General features: G+C 39.5%; 7 non-coding genes across 7 annotated transcripts; all 7 read left to right on the top strand.

The window, feature by feature from the left end:
- The first annotated feature begins 412 nt into the window (after positions 1 to 412).
- TRNAK-CUU (transfer RNA lysine (anticodon CUU)) lies at positions 413 to 485 on the top strand. Its single transcript has one exon. It is a non-coding gene; the product is annotated as a tRNA-Lys (tRNA).
- A 7,196-nt stretch (positions 486 to 7,681) lies between these two features.
- On the top strand, positions 7,682 to 7,754 carry TRNAA-AGC (transfer RNA alanine (anticodon AGC)). Its single transcript has one exon. It is a non-coding gene; the product is annotated as a tRNA-Ala (tRNA).
- Positions 7,755 to 9,375: 1,621 nt separating this feature from the next.
- TRNAK-CUU (transfer RNA lysine (anticodon CUU)) lies at positions 9,376 to 9,448 on the top strand. Its single transcript has one exon. It is a non-coding gene; the product is annotated as a tRNA-Lys (tRNA).
- Positions 9,449 to 10,046: 598 nt separating this feature from the next.
- TRNAA-AGC (transfer RNA alanine (anticodon AGC)) lies at positions 10,047 to 10,119 on the top strand. The gene has a single exon. It is a non-coding gene; the product is annotated as a tRNA-Ala (tRNA).
- Positions 10,120 to 10,692: 573 nt separating this feature from the next.
- Positions 10,693 to 10,765, top strand: TRNAK-CUU (transfer RNA lysine (anticodon CUU)). The gene has a single exon. It is a non-coding gene; the product is annotated as a tRNA-Lys (tRNA).
- Positions 10,766 to 11,095: 330 nt separating this feature from the next.
- TRNAA-AGC (transfer RNA alanine (anticodon AGC)) lies at positions 11,096 to 11,168 on the top strand. Its single transcript has one exon. It is a non-coding gene; the product is annotated as a tRNA-Ala (tRNA).
- A 3,721-nt stretch (positions 11,169 to 14,889) lies between these two features.
- On the top strand, positions 14,890 to 14,962 carry TRNAA-AGC (transfer RNA alanine (anticodon AGC)). The gene has a single exon. It is a non-coding gene; the product is annotated as a tRNA-Ala (tRNA).
- Positions 14,963 to 15,055: the final 93 nt, after the last annotated feature.

Genomic DNA, 15,055 nt, shown 5'->3' with positions numbered 1-15,055 from the left:
AATGGTACAGTGCTCGCTTAGCATGCGAGAGGTAGCGGGATCGATGCCCGCATTCTCCATTATAAAAAATTGCATACATTTTATTTTTAACTTGTCATTGCCAAGGTCATTGCAGAGTAAGAACAGAAAAATCACAGATGGCTTTCAAATATGGTCTCATTATAACAACTAAATTGGTTTAATCAAAAGGGTTCAGGTATTCTTTAGCACTTGAGAGGAATTTGAATTCTTATGCAATCTCAAAATGAAGTTCTCACAACTTCCATTTTCATTTTCTCTTGTTTTATTTGACACTCTGTCCTCTGAAGGATGTATACATCTGGCTTTCCTTGCAAAACAAGAGTCGAGGAATATCCAGGATTTGATTTTCTTCACAAAAAGTGATTGGTCTGCATACTGTCTTAAGGAGGGAGCCCGGCTAGCTCAGTCGGTAGAGCATGAGACTCTTAATCTCAGGGTCGTGGGTTCGAGCCCCACGTTGGGCGAAAACGAGTAATTTTTGCCTGAATATTGCATTGACTCTCATAATATGGAGCTTCATCTTGCATTAGACATGCAATAACTCGCAAAAATTGTCCAGGAATGGATTTCCTTCATAAAAAATGATTAGTCTGCATACCATCTTGAAGTGGGAGCCTGGCTAGCTCAGTCGGTAGAGCATGACACTCTTAATCACAGGGTCGTGGGTTCGAGCCCCACGTTGGGTGAAAATGAGTAATTTTTGCTCGATTATTGCATTGACTCTCATAATCTGGTGATTTTTCTTGCATTAGACATGCAATAAGTTTCAAAAATGGTATCTCCCTTGGTTTCTCATTGGTGGGAAAATTAACTTCAAGATTAGGTAGGGTATGAGTCTAGATGAACACACCGCAATATAACTCATATTCAAGGAGTAAACAGGCCAACCTGAACTGTAAAACATCCCTTAAGTGGAGGTAAGGCATAAGTTAGGAGTGAACTGAACACTGTTATGGGCAATTGGACTTCAAATAAAGTGTGGAAGGCAGTGAGGTTACTTTTTTCATGTTATGCAGATTAAATACACAGGGGAATTAGCTCAAATGGTAGAGTGCTCGCTTAGCATGCGAGAGGTAGCAGGATCGATGCCCGCATTCTCCATTATAAAAATTTGCATACATTTTATTTTTAACTTGTCATTGCCAAGGTCATTGCAGAGTAAGAACAGAAAAATCACAGATGGCTTTCAAATATGGTCTCATTATAACAACTAAATTGGTTTAATCAAAAGGGCTCAGGTATTCTTTAGCACGTGAGAGGAATTTGAATTCTTATGCAATCTCAAAATGAAGTTCTCACAACTTCCATTTTCATTTTCTCTTGTTTTATTTGACACTCTGTCCTCTGAAGGATGTATAAATCTGGCTTTCCTTGCAAAACAAGAGTAGAGGAATATCCAGGATTTGATTTTCTTCACAAAAAGGGATTGGTCTGCATACTGTCTTAAGGAGGGAGCCCGGCTAGCTCAGTCGGTACTGCATGAGACTCTTTATCTCAGGGTCGTGGGTTCGAGCCCCACGTTGGGCGAAAACGAGTAATTTTTGCCTGAATATTGCATTGACTCTCATAATATGGAGCTTCATCTTGCATTAGACATGCAATAACTTGCAAAAATTGTCCAGGAATGGATTTCCTTCATAAAAAATGATTAGTCTGCGTACCATCTTGAAGTGGGAGCCCAGCTAGCTCAGTCAGTAGAGCATGAGACTCTTAATCTCAGGGTTGTGGGTTCGAGCCACAAGTTGGGTGAAAATGGGTAAGTTTTGCAGGATTATTGCATTAACTCTCATAATCTGGTGATTTGTCTTGCATTAGACATGCAATAAGTATCAGAAATGGTATCTCCCTTGGTTTCTCATTGGTGGGAAATTTAACTTCAAGATTAGCTAGGGTATGAGTCTAGATGAACACACCGCAATATCACTCATATTCGAGTAGTAAACAGTCCAACCTGAACTGTAAAACATCCCATAAGTGGAGGTAAGGCATAAGTTAGGGGTGAACTGAACACTGTTATGGGCAATTGGACTTCAAATAAAGTGTGGAAGGCAGTGAGGTTACTTTTTTCATGTTATGCAAATTAAACACACAGGGGAATTCGCTCAAATGGTAGATCGCTCGCTTAGCAAGCGAGAGATAGTGGGATCGATGCCCGCATTCTCCATTATGAAATTTGCATACATTTTATTTTTAACTTGTCATTGCCAAGGTCATTGCAGAGTAAGAACAGAAAAATCACAGATGGGTTTCAAATATGGTCTCATTATAACAACTAAAGTGGTTTAATCAAAAGGGTTCAGGCATTCTTTAGCACGTGAGAGGAATTTGAATTCTTATGCAATCTAATAATGAAGTTCTCACAACTTCCGTTTTTATTTTTTCCTATTTTATTTGACACTCTGTCCTCTGAAGGATGTATACATCTGGCTTTCCTTGCAAAACAAGAGTAGAGGAATATCCAGGATTTGATTTTCTTCACAAAAAGTGATTGGTCTGCATACTGTGTCAAGGAGGGAGCCCGGCTAGCTCAGTCGGTAGAGCATGAGACTCTTAATCTCAGGGTCGTGAGTTCGAGCCCCACGTTGGGTGAAAACGAGTAATTTTTTCCTGAATATTGCATTGACTCTCATAATATGGAGATTAATCTTGCATTAGACATGCAATAACTCCCAAAAATTGTCCAGGAATGGATTTCCTTCATAAAAAATGATTAGTCTGCATACCATCTTGAAGTGGGAGCCCGGCTAGCTCAGTCGGTAGAGCATGAGACTCTTAATCTCAGGGTCGTGGGTTTGAGCCCCACGTTGGGCGAAAACGAGTAATTTTTGCTCGATTATTGCATTGACTCTCATAATCTGGTGATTATTCTTGCATTAGACATGCAATAAGTATCAAAAATGGTTTCTCCCTTGGTTTCTCATTGGTGGGAAATTTAACTTCAAGATTAGGTAGGGTATGAGTCTAGATGAACACACCGCAATATCACTCATATTCAAGGAGTAAACAGACCAACCTGAACTGTAAAACATCCCATAAGAGGAGGTAAGGCATAAGTTAGGAGTGAACTGAACACTGTTATGGGCAATTGGACTTCAAATAAAGTGTGGAAGGCAGTGAGGTTACTTTTTTCATGTTATGCAGATTAAACACACAGGCAATTAGCTCAAATGGTAGAGTGCTCGCTTAGCATGCGAGAGGTAGCGGGATCGATGTCCACATTCTCCATTATTAAAATTTGCATACATTTTATTTTTAACTTGTCATTGCCAAGGTCATTGCAGAGTAAGAACAGAAAAATCACAGATGGCTTTCAAATATGGTCTCATTATAACAACTAAATTGGTTTAATCAAAAGGGTTCAGGTATTCTTTAGCACGTGAGAGGAATTTGAATTCTTATGCATTCTCAAAATGAAGTTCTCACAACTTCCATTTTCATTTTCTCTTGTTTTATTTGACACTCTGTCCTCTAAAGGATGTATAAATCTGGCTTTCATTGCAAAACAAGAGTAGAGGAATATCCAGGATTTGATTTTCTTCACAAAAAGGGATTGGTCTGCATACTGTCTTAAGGAGGGAACCCGGCTAGCTCAGTCGGTATAGCATGAGACTCTTAATCTCAGGGTTGTGGGTTCGAGCCCCACGTTGGGCGAAAACAAGTAATTTTTGCCTGAATATTGCATTGACTCTCATAATATGGAGCTTCATCTTGCATTAGACATGCAATAACTCCCAAAAATTGTCCAGGAATGGATTTCCTTCATAAAAAATGATTAGTCTGCATACCATCGTGAAGAGGGAACCTGGCTAGCTCAGTTGGTAGAGCATGAGACTCTTAATCTCAGGGCCCTGGGTTCGAGCCCCACGTTGGGGGAAAATGAGTGATTTTTGCTGGATTATTGCATTGACTCTCATAATCTGGTGATTTTTCTTGCATTAGACATGCAATAAATTTCAAAAATGGTATCTCCATTGGTTTCTCATTGGTGGGAAATTTAACTTCAAGATTAGGTAGGGTATGAGTCTAGATGAACACACCGCAATATCACTCATATTCAAGGAGTAAACAGGCCAACCTGAACTGTAAAACATCCCATAAGTGGAGGTAAGGCATAAGTTAGGAGTGAACTGAACACTGTTATGGGCAATTGGACTTCAAATAAAGTGTGGAAGGCAGTGAGGTTACTTTTTTCATGTTATGCAGATTAAATACACAGGGGAATTAGCTCAAACTGCAGAGTGCTCGCTTAGCATGCGAGAGGTAGCGGGATCGATGCCCGCATTCTCCACTATAAAATTTGCATACATTTTATTTTTAACTTGTCATTGCCAAGGTCATTGCAGAGTAAGAACAGAAAAATCACAGATGGCTTTCAAATATGGTCTCATTATAACAACTAAAGTGGTTTAATCAAAAGGGTTCAGGTATTCTTTAGCACGTGAGAGGAATTTGAATTCTTATGCAATCTCAAAATGATGTTCTCACAACTTCCGTTTTTATTTTTTCTTTTTTTTTTTGACATTCTGTCCTCTGAAGGATGTATAAATCTAGCTTTCCTTGCAAAACAAGAGTAGAGGAATATCCAGGATTTGATTTTCTTCACAAAAAGTGATTGGTCTGCATACTGTCTCAAGGAGGGAGCCCGGCTAGCTCAGTCGGTACTGCATGAGACTCTTAATCTCAGGGTCGTGGGTTCGAGCCCCACGTTGGGCGAAAACGAGTAATTTTTGCCTGAATATTGCATTGACTCTCATAATATGGAGCTTCATCTTGCATTAGACATGCAATAACTCGCAAAAATTGTCCAGGAATGGATTTCCTTCATAAAAAATGATTAGTCTGCATACCATCTTGAAGTGGGAGCCCGGCTAGCTCAGTCGGTAGAGCATGACACTCTTAATCACAGGGTCGTGGGTTCGAGCCCCACGTTGGGTGAAAATGAGTAATTTTTGCTCGATTATTGCATTGACTCTCATAATCTGGTGATTATTCTTGCATTAGACATGCAATAAGTATCAAAAATGGTTTCTCCCTTGGTTTCTCATTGGTGGGAAATTTAACTTCAAGATTAGGTAGGGTATGAGTCTAGATGAACACACCGCAATATCACTCATATTCAAGGAGTAAACAGACCAACCTGAACTGTAAAACATCCCATAAGAGGCGGTAAGGCATAAGTTAGGAGTGAACTAACACTGTTATGGGCAATTGGACTTCAAATAAAGTGTGGAAGGCAGTGAGGTTACTTTTTTCATGTTATGCAGATTAACCACAAAGGGGAATTAGCTCAAATGGTAAAGCGCTCTCTTAGCATGCGAGAGGTAGCGGGATCGATGCCCGCATTCTCCATTATAAAATTTGCATACATTTTATTTTTAACTTGTCATTGCCAAGGTCATTGCAGAGTAAGAACAGAAAAATCTCAGATGGCTTTCAAATATGATCTCATTATAACAACTAAAGTGGTTTAATCAAAAGGGTTCAGGTATTCTTTAGCATGTGAGAGGATTTTGAATTCTTATGCAATCTCAAAATGAAGTTCTCACAACTTCCATTTTCATTTTCTCTTTTTTTTTGACACTCTGTCCTCTGAAGGATGTATAAATCTGGCTTTCCTTGCAAAACAAGAGTAGAGGAATATCCAGGATATGATTTTCTTCACAAAAAGGGATTGGTCTGCATACTGTCTTAAGGAGGGAGCCCGGCTAGCTCAGTCGGTAGAGCAAGCATGAGACTCTTAATCTCAGGGTCGTGGGTTCGAGCCCCACATTGGGCGAAAACGAGTAATTTTTGCCTGAATATTGCATTGACTCTCATAATATGGAGATTAATCTTGCATTAGACCTGCAATAACTCCCGAAAATTGTCCAGGAATGGATTTCCTTCATAAAAAATGATTAGTCTGCATACCATCTTGAAGTGGGAGCCCGGCTAGCTCAGTCGGTAGAGCATGAGACTCTTAATCTCAGTGTCGTGGGTTCGAGCCCCACGTTGGGCGAAAATTAGTAATTTTTGCTGGATTATTGCATTGACTCTCATAATCTGGTGAATATTCTTGCATTAGACATGCAATAACTATCAGAAATGGTATCTCCCTTGGTTTCTCATTGGTGGGAAATTTAACTTCAAGATTAGCTAGGGTATGAGTCTAGATGAACACACCGCAATATCACTCATATTCGAGTAGTAAACAGGCCAACCTGAACTGTAAAACATCCCATAAGTGGAGGTAAGGCATAAGTTAGGAGTGAACTGAACACTGTTATGGGCAATTGGACTTCAGATAAAGTGTGGAAGGCAGTGAGGTTACTTTTTTCATGTTATGCAGATTTAACACACAGGGGAATTAGCTCAAATGGTAGAGCGCTCGCTTAGCATGCGAGAGGTAGCGGGATCGATGCCCGCATTCTCTATTATAAAATTTGCATACATTTTATTTTTAACTTGTCATTGCCAAGGTCATTGCAGAGTAAGAACAGAAAAATCTCAGATGGCTTTCAAATATGGTCTCATTATAACAACTAAAGTGGTTTAATCAAAAGGGTTCAGGTATTCTTTAGTATGTGAGAGGAATTTGAATTCTTATGCAATCTCAAAATGAAGTTCTCACAACTTCCATTTTCATTTTCTCTTTTTTTTTGACACTCTGTCCTCTGAAGGATGTATAAATCTGGCTTTCCTTGCAAAACAAGAGTAGAGGAATATCCAGGATTTGATTTTCTTCACAAAAAGGGATTGGTCTGCATACTGTTTTCAGGAGGGAGCCCGGCTAGCTCAGTCGGTAGAGCAAGCATGAGACTCTTAATCTCAGGGTTGTGGGTTCGAGCCCCACATTGGGCGAAAACGAGTAATTTTTGCCTGAATATTGCATTGACTCTCATAATATGGAGATTAATCTTGCATTAGACCTGCAATAACTCCCAAAAATTGTCCAGGAATGGATTTCCTTCATAAAAAATGATTAGTCTGCATACCATCTTGAAGTGGGAGCCCGGCTAGCTCAGTCGGTAGAGCATGAGACTCTTAATCTCAGAGTCGTGGGTTCGAGCCCCACGTTGGGCGAAAATTAGTAATTTTTGCTGGATTATTGCATTGACTCTCATAATCTGGTGAATATTCTTGCATTAGACATGCAATAACTATCAGAAATGGTATCTCCCTTGGTTTCTCATTGGTGGGAAATTTAACTTCAAGATTAGCTAGGGTATGAGTCTAGATGAACACACCGCAATATCACTCATATTCGAGTAGTAAACAGGCCAACCTGAACTGTACAACATCCCATAAGTGGAGGTAAGGCATAAATTAGGAGTGAACTGAACACTGTTATAGGCAATTGGACTTCAGATAAAGTGTGGAAGGCAGTGAGGTTACTTTTTTCATGTTATGCAGATTTAACACACAGGGGAATTAGCTCAAATAGTAAAGCGCTCGCTTAGCATGCGAGAGGTAGCGGGATCGATGCCCGCATTCTCCATTATAAAATTTGCATACATTTTATTTTTAGTAAACAGGCCAACCTGAACTGTAAAACATCCCATAAGTGGAGGTAAGGCATAAGTTAGGAGTGAACTGAACACTGTTATGGGCAATTGGACTTCAGATAAAGTGTGGAAGGTAGTGAGGTTACTTTTTTCATGTTATGCATATTTAACACACAGGGGAATTAGCTCAAATGGTAGAGCGCTCGCTTAGCATGCGAGAGGTAGCGGGATCGATGCCCGCATTCTCCATTATAAAATTTGCATACATTTTTTTTTATTTTGTCATTGCCAAGGTCATTGCAGAGTAAGAACAGAAAAATCACAGATGGCTTTCAAATATGGTCTCATTATAACAACTAAAGTGGTTTAATCAAAAGAGTTCAGGTATTCTTTAGCATGTGAGAGGAATTTGAATTCTTATGCAATCTCAAAATGAAGTTCTCACAACTTCCATTTTCATTTTCTCCTATTTTTTTTTACCTCTGTCCTCTGAAGGATGTATAAATCTGGCTTTCCTTGCAAAACAAGAGTAGAGGAATATCCAGGATTTGATTTTCTTCACAAAAAGGGATTGGTCTGCATTCTGTCTTAAGGAGGGAACCCGGCTAGCTCAGTCGGTAGAGCATGAGACTCTTAATCTCAGGGTCGTGGGTTCGAGCCCCACGTTGGGCGAAAACGAGTAATTTTTGCCTGAATATTTCATTGACTCTCATAATATGGAGATTAATCTTGCATTAGACATGCAATAACTCCCAAAAATAGTCCAGGAATGGATTTCCTTCATAAAAAATTATTAGTCTGCATACAATCTTGAAGTGGGAGCCCGGCTAGCTCAGTCGGTAGAGCATGGGACTCTTAATCTCAGGGTCGTGGGTTCGAGCCCCACGTTGGGCGAAAATGAGTAATTTTTGCTGGACTCTCATAATCTGGTGATTATTCTTGCATTAGACATGCAATAACTATCAACAATGGTATCTCCCTTGGTTTCTCATTGGTGGGAAATTTAACTTCAAGATTAGCTAGGGTATGAGTCTAGATGAACACACCGCAATATCACTCATATTCGAGTAGTAAACAGGCCAACCTGAACTGTAAAACATCCCATAAGTGGAGGTAAGGCATAAGTTAGGAGTGAACTGAACACTGTTATGGGCAATTGGAATTCAGATAAAGTGTGGAAGGCAGTGAGGTTACTTTTTTCATGTTATGCATATTTATCACACAGGGGAATTAGCTCAAATGGTAGAGCGCTCGCTTAGCATGCGAGAGGTAGCGGCATCGATGCCCGCATTCTCCATTATATAATTTGCATACATTTTATTTTTAACTTGTCATTGCCAAGGTCATTGCAGAGTAAGAACAGAAAAATCACAGATGGCTTTCAAATATGGTCTCGTTATATTAAGTAAAGTGGTTTAATCAAAAGGGTTCAGGTATTCTTTAGCATGTGAGAGGAATTTGAATTCTTATGCAATCTCAAAATGAAGTTCTCACAACTTCCATTTTCATTTTCTCTTATTTTTTTTGACCTCTGTCCTCTGAAGGATGTATAAATCTGGCTTTCCTTGCAAAACAAGAGTAGAGGAATATCCAGGATTTGATTTTCTTCACAAAAAGGGATTGGTCTGCATACTGTCTTAAGGAGGGATCCCGGCTAGCTCAGTCGGTAGAGCATGAGACTCTTAATCTCAGGGTCGTGGGTTCGAGCCCCACGTTGGGTGAAAACGAGTAATTTTTGCCTGAATATTTCATTGACTCTCATAATATGGATATTAATCTTGCATTAGACATGCAATACCTCCCAAAAATTGTCCAGGAATGGATTTCCTTCATAAAAAATGATTAGTCTGCATACCATCTTGAAGTGGGAGCCCGGCTAGCTCAGTCGGTAGAGCATGAGACTCTTAATCTCAGGGTCGTGGGTTCGAGCCCCACGTTGGGCGAAAATGAGTAATTTTTGCTGGATTATTGCATTGACTCTCATAATCTGGTGAATATTCTTGCATTAGACATGCAATAACTATCAGAAATGGTATCTCCCTTGGTTTCTCATTGGTGGGAAATTTAACTTCAAGATTAGCTAGGGTATGAGTCTAGATGAACACACCGCAATATCACTCATATTCGAGTAGTAAACAGGCCAACCTGAACTGTAAAACATCCCATAAGTGGAGGTAAGGCATAAGTTAGGAGTGAACTGAACACTGTTATGGGCAATTGGACTTCAGATAAAGTGTGGAAGGCAGTGAGGTTACTTTTTTCATGTTATGCAGATTTAACACACAGGGGAATTAGCTCAAATGGTAGAGCGCTCGCTTAGCATGCGAGAGGTAGCGGGATCAATGCCCGCATTCTCCATTATAAAATTTGCATACATTTTATTTTTAGTAAACAGGCCAACCTGAACTGTAAAACATCCCATAAGTGGAGGTAAGGCATAAGTTAGGAGTGAACTGAACACTGTTATGGGCAATTGGACTTCAGATAAAGTGTGGCAGGCAGTGAGGTTACTTTTTTCATGTAATGCAGATTTAACACACAGGGGAATTAGCTCAAATGGTAGAGCGCTCGCTTAGCATGCGAGAGGTAGCGGGATCGATGCCCGCATTCTCCATTATAAAATTTGCATACATTTTATTTTTAACTTGTCATTGCCAAGGTCATTGCAGAGTAAGAACAGAAAAATCACAGATGGCTTTCAAATATGGTCTCATTATAACAACTAAAGTGGTTTAATCAAAAGGGTTCAGGTATTCTTTAGCATGTGAGAGGAATTTGAATTCTTATGCAATCTCAAAATGAAGTTCTCACAACTTCCATTTTCTTTTTTTCTTATTTTTTTTTACCTCTGTCCTCTGAAGGATGTATAAATCTGGCTTTCCTTGCAAAACAAGAATAGAGGAATATCCAGGATTTGATTTTCTTCACAAAAAGGGATTGGTCTGCATGCTGTCTTAAGGAGGGAACCCGGCTAGCTCAGTCGGTAGAGCATGAGACTCTTAATCTCAGGGTCGTGGGTTCGAGCCCCCCATTGGGCGAAAACGAGTAATTTTTGCCTGAATATTGCATTGACTCTCATAATATGGAGATTAATCTTGCATTAGACATGCAATAACTCCCAAAAATAGTCCAGGAATGGATTTCCTTCATAAAAAATGATTAGTCTGCATACAATCTTCAAGTGGGAGCCCGGCTAGCTCAGTCGGTAGAGCATGAGACTCTTAATCTCAGGGTCGTGGGTTCGAGCCCCACGTTGGGCAAAAATGAGTAATTTTTGCTGGACTCTCATAATCTGGTGATTATTCTTGCATTAGACATGCAATAACTATCAACAATGGTATCTCCCTTGGTTTCTCATTGGTGGGAAATTTAACTTCAAGATTAGCTAGGGTATGAGTCTAGATGAACACACCGCAATATCACTCATATTCGAGTAGTAAACAGGCCAACCTGAACTGTAAAACATCCCAAAAGTGGAGGTAAGGCCTAAGTTAGGAGTGAACTGAACACTGTTATGGGCAATTGGACTTCAGATAAAGTGTGGAAGGCAGTTAGTTTACTTTTTTCATGTTATGCATATTTAACACACAGGGGAATTAGCTCAAATGGTAGAGCGCTCGCTTAGCATGCGAGAGGTAGCGGGATCGATGCCCGCATTCTCCATTATAAAATTTGCATACATTTTATTTTTAACTTGTCATTGCCAAGGTCATTGCAGAGTAAGAACAGAAAAATCACAGATGGCTTTCAAATATGGTCTCATTATAACAAGTAAAGTGGTTTAATCAAAAGGGTTCAGGTATTCTTTAGCATGTGAGAGGAATTTGAATTCTTATGCAATCTCAAAATGAAGTTCTCACAACTTCCATTTTCATTTTCTCTTATTTTTTTTGACCTCTGTCCTCTGAAGGATGTATAAATCTGGCTTTCCTTGCAAAACAAGAGTAGAGCAATATCCAGGATTTGATTTTCTTCACAAAAAGGGATTGGTCTGCTTACTGTCTTAAGGAGGGAGCCTAGCTAGCTCAGTCGGTAGAGCATGAGACTCTTAATCTCAGGGTCGTGGGTTCGAGCCCCACGTTGGGGGAAAATGAGTAATTTTTGCTGGATTATTGCATTGACTCTCATAATCTGGTGAATATTCTTGCATTAGACATGCAATAACTATCAGAAATGGTATCTCCCTTGGTTTCTCATTGGTGGGAAATTTAACTTCAAGATTAGCTAGGGTATGAGTCTAGATGAACACACCGCAATATCACTCATATTCGAGTAGTAAACAGGCCAACCTGAACTGTAAAACATCCCATAAGTGGAGGTAAGGCATAAGTTAGGAGTGAACTTAACACTGTTATGGGCAATTGGACTTCAAATAAAGTGTGGAAGGCAGTAAGGTTACTTTTTTCATGTTATGCAGATTAAACACAAAGGGGAATTAGCTCAAATGGTAGTACGATCGCTTAGCATGCGAGAAGTAGCGGAATCGATGCCTGCATTCTCCATTATAAAATTTGCATACATTTTATTTTTAACTTGTCATTGCCAAGGTCATTGCAGAGTAAGAAGAGAAAAATCTCAGATGGCTTTTAAATATAGTCTCATTATAACAACTAAAGTGGTTTAATCAAAAGGGTTCAGGTATTCTTTAGCATGTGAGAGGAATTTGAATTCTTATGCAATCTCAAAATGAAGTTCTCACAACTTCCATTTTCATTTTCTCTTATTTTTTTTGACACTCTGTCCTCTGAAGGATGTATAAATCCTGGCTTTCCTTGCAAAACAAGAGTAGAGGAATATCCAGGATTTGATTTTCTTCACAAAAAGGGATTGGTCTGCATACTGTCTTAAGGAGGGAAACCGGCTAGCTCAGTCGGTAGAGCATGAGACTCTTAATCTCAGGGTCGTGGGTTCGAGCCCCACGTTGGGCGAAAACGAGTAATTTTTGCCTGAATATTGCATTGACTCTCATAATATGGAGATTAATCTTGCATTAGACATGCAATAACTCCCAAAAATAGTCCAGGAATGGATTTCCTTCATAAAAAATGATTAGTCTGCATACAATCTTGAAGTGGGAGCCCGGCTAGCTTAGTCGGTAGAGCATGAGACTCTTAATCTCAGGGTCGTGGGTTCGAGCCCCACGTTGGGCGAAAATGAGTAATTTTTGCTGGACTCTCATAATCTGGTGATTATTCTTGCATTAGACATGCAATAACTATCAACAATGGTATCTCCCTTGGTTTCTCATTGGTGGGAAATTTAACTTCAAGATTAGCTAGGGTATGAGTCTAGATGAACACACCGCAATATCACTCATATTCGAGTAGTAAACAGGCCAACCTGAACTGTAAAACATACCATAAGTGGAGGTAAGGCATAAGTTAGGAGTGAACTTAACACTGTTATGGGCAATTGAACTTCAAATAAAGGTTGGAAGTCAGTAAGGTTACTTTTTTCATGTTATGCAGATTAAACACACAGGGGAATTACCTGAAATGGTAGTACGATCGCTTAGCATGCGAGAGGTAGCGGGATCAATGCCCACATTCTCCATTATAAAATGTGCATACATTTTATTTTTAACTTGTCATTGCCAAGGTCATTGCAGAGTAAGAACAGAAAAATCACAGATGGCTTTCAAATATGGTCTCATTATAACAACTAAAGTGGTTTAATCAAAAGGGTTCAGGTATTCTTTAGCATGTGAGAGGAATTTGAATTCTTATGCAATCTCAAAATGAAGTTCTCACAACTTCCATTTTCATTTTCTCTTATTTTTTTTGACACTCTGTCCTCTGAAGGATGTATAAATCTGGCTTTCCTTGCAAAACAAGAGTAGAGGAATATCCAGGATTTGATTTTCTTCACAAAAAGGGATTGGTCTGCATACTGTCTTAAGGAGGGAACCCGGCTAGCTCAGTCGGAAGAGCATGAGACTCTTAATCTCAGGGTCGTGGGTTCTAGCCCCACGTTGGGCGAAAATAAGTAATTTTTGCTGGATTATTGCATTGACTCTCATAATCTGGTGAATATTCTTGCATTAGACATGCAATAACTATCAGAAATGGTATCTCCCTTGGTTTCTCATTGGTGGGAAATTTAACTTCAAGATTAGCTAGGGTATGAGTCTAGATGAACACACCGCAATATCACTCATATTCGAGTAGTAAACAGGCCAACCTGAACTGTAAAACATCCCATAAGTGGAGGTAAGGCATAAGTTAGGAGTGAATTTAACACTGTTATGGGCAATTGGACTTCAAATAAAGTGTGGAAGGCAGTAAGGTTACTTTTTTCATGTTATGCAGTTTAAACACAAAGGGGAATTAGCTCAAATGGTAAAGTGCTCTCTTAGCATACGAGAGGTAGCGGGATCGATGCCCGCATTCTCCATTATAAAATTTGCATACATTTTATTTTTAACTTGTCATTGCCAAGGTCATTGCAGAGTAAGAACAGAAAAATCTCAGATGGCTTTCAAATATGGTCTCATTATAACAACTAAAGTGGTTTAATCAAAAGGGTTCAGGTATTCTTTAGCATGTGAGAGGAATTTGAATTCTTATGCAATCTCAAAATGAAGTTCTCACAACTTCCTTTTTCATTTTCTCTTTTTTTTTGACACTCTGTCCTCTGAAGGATGTATAAATCTGGCTTTCCTTGCAAAACAAGAGTAGAGGAATATCCAGGATTTGATTTTCTTCACAAAAAGGGATTGGTCTGCATACTGTCTTAAGGAGGGAGCCCGGCTAGCTCAGTCGGTAGAGCAAGCATGAGACTCTTAATCTCAGGGTCGTGGGTTCGAGCCCCACATTGGGCGAAAACGAGTAATTTTTGCCTGAATATTGCATTGACTCTCATAATATGGACATTAATCTTGCATTAGACCTGCAATAACTCCCAAAAATTGTCCAGGAATGGATTTCCTTCATAAAAAATGATTAGTCTGCATACCATCTTGAAGTGGGAGCCCAGCTAGCTCAGTCGGTAGAGCATGAGACTCTTAATCTCAGAGTCGTGGGTTCGAGCCCCACGTTGGGCGAAAATTAGTAATTTTTGCTGGATTATTGCATTGACTCTCATAATCTGGTGAATATTCTTGCATTAGACATGCAATAACTATCAGAAATGGTATCTCCCTTGGTTTCTCATTGGTGGGAAATTTAACTTCAAGATTAGCTAGGGTATGAGTCTAGATGAACACACCGCAATATCACTCATATTCGAGTAGTAAACAGGCCAACCTGAACTGTAAAACATCCCATAAGTGGAGGTAAGGCATAAGTTAGGAGTGAACTGAACACTGTTATGGGCAATTGGACTTCAGATAAAGTGTGGAAGGCAGTGAGGTTACTTTTTTCATGTTATGCAGATTTAACACACAGGGGAATTAGCTCAAATGGTAGAGCGCTCGCTTAGCATGCGAGAGGTAGCGGGATCGATGCCCGCATTCTCCATTATAAAATTTGCATACATTTTATTTTTAGTAAACAGGCCAACCTGAACTGTAAAACATCCCATAAGTGGAGGTAAGGCATAAGTTAGGAGTG

The sequence above is a fragment of the Lissotriton vulgaris genome, chromosome 1_1 (genome assembly GCF_964263255.1).
Source record: "Lissotriton vulgaris chromosome 1_1, aLisVul1.2, whole genome shotgun sequence".
Classification (NCBI taxonomy): Eukaryota; Metazoa; Chordata; class Amphibia; order Caudata; family Salamandridae; genus Lissotriton; species Lissotriton vulgaris.
This window is presented reverse-complemented; position numbering and strand designations above follow the sequence as displayed.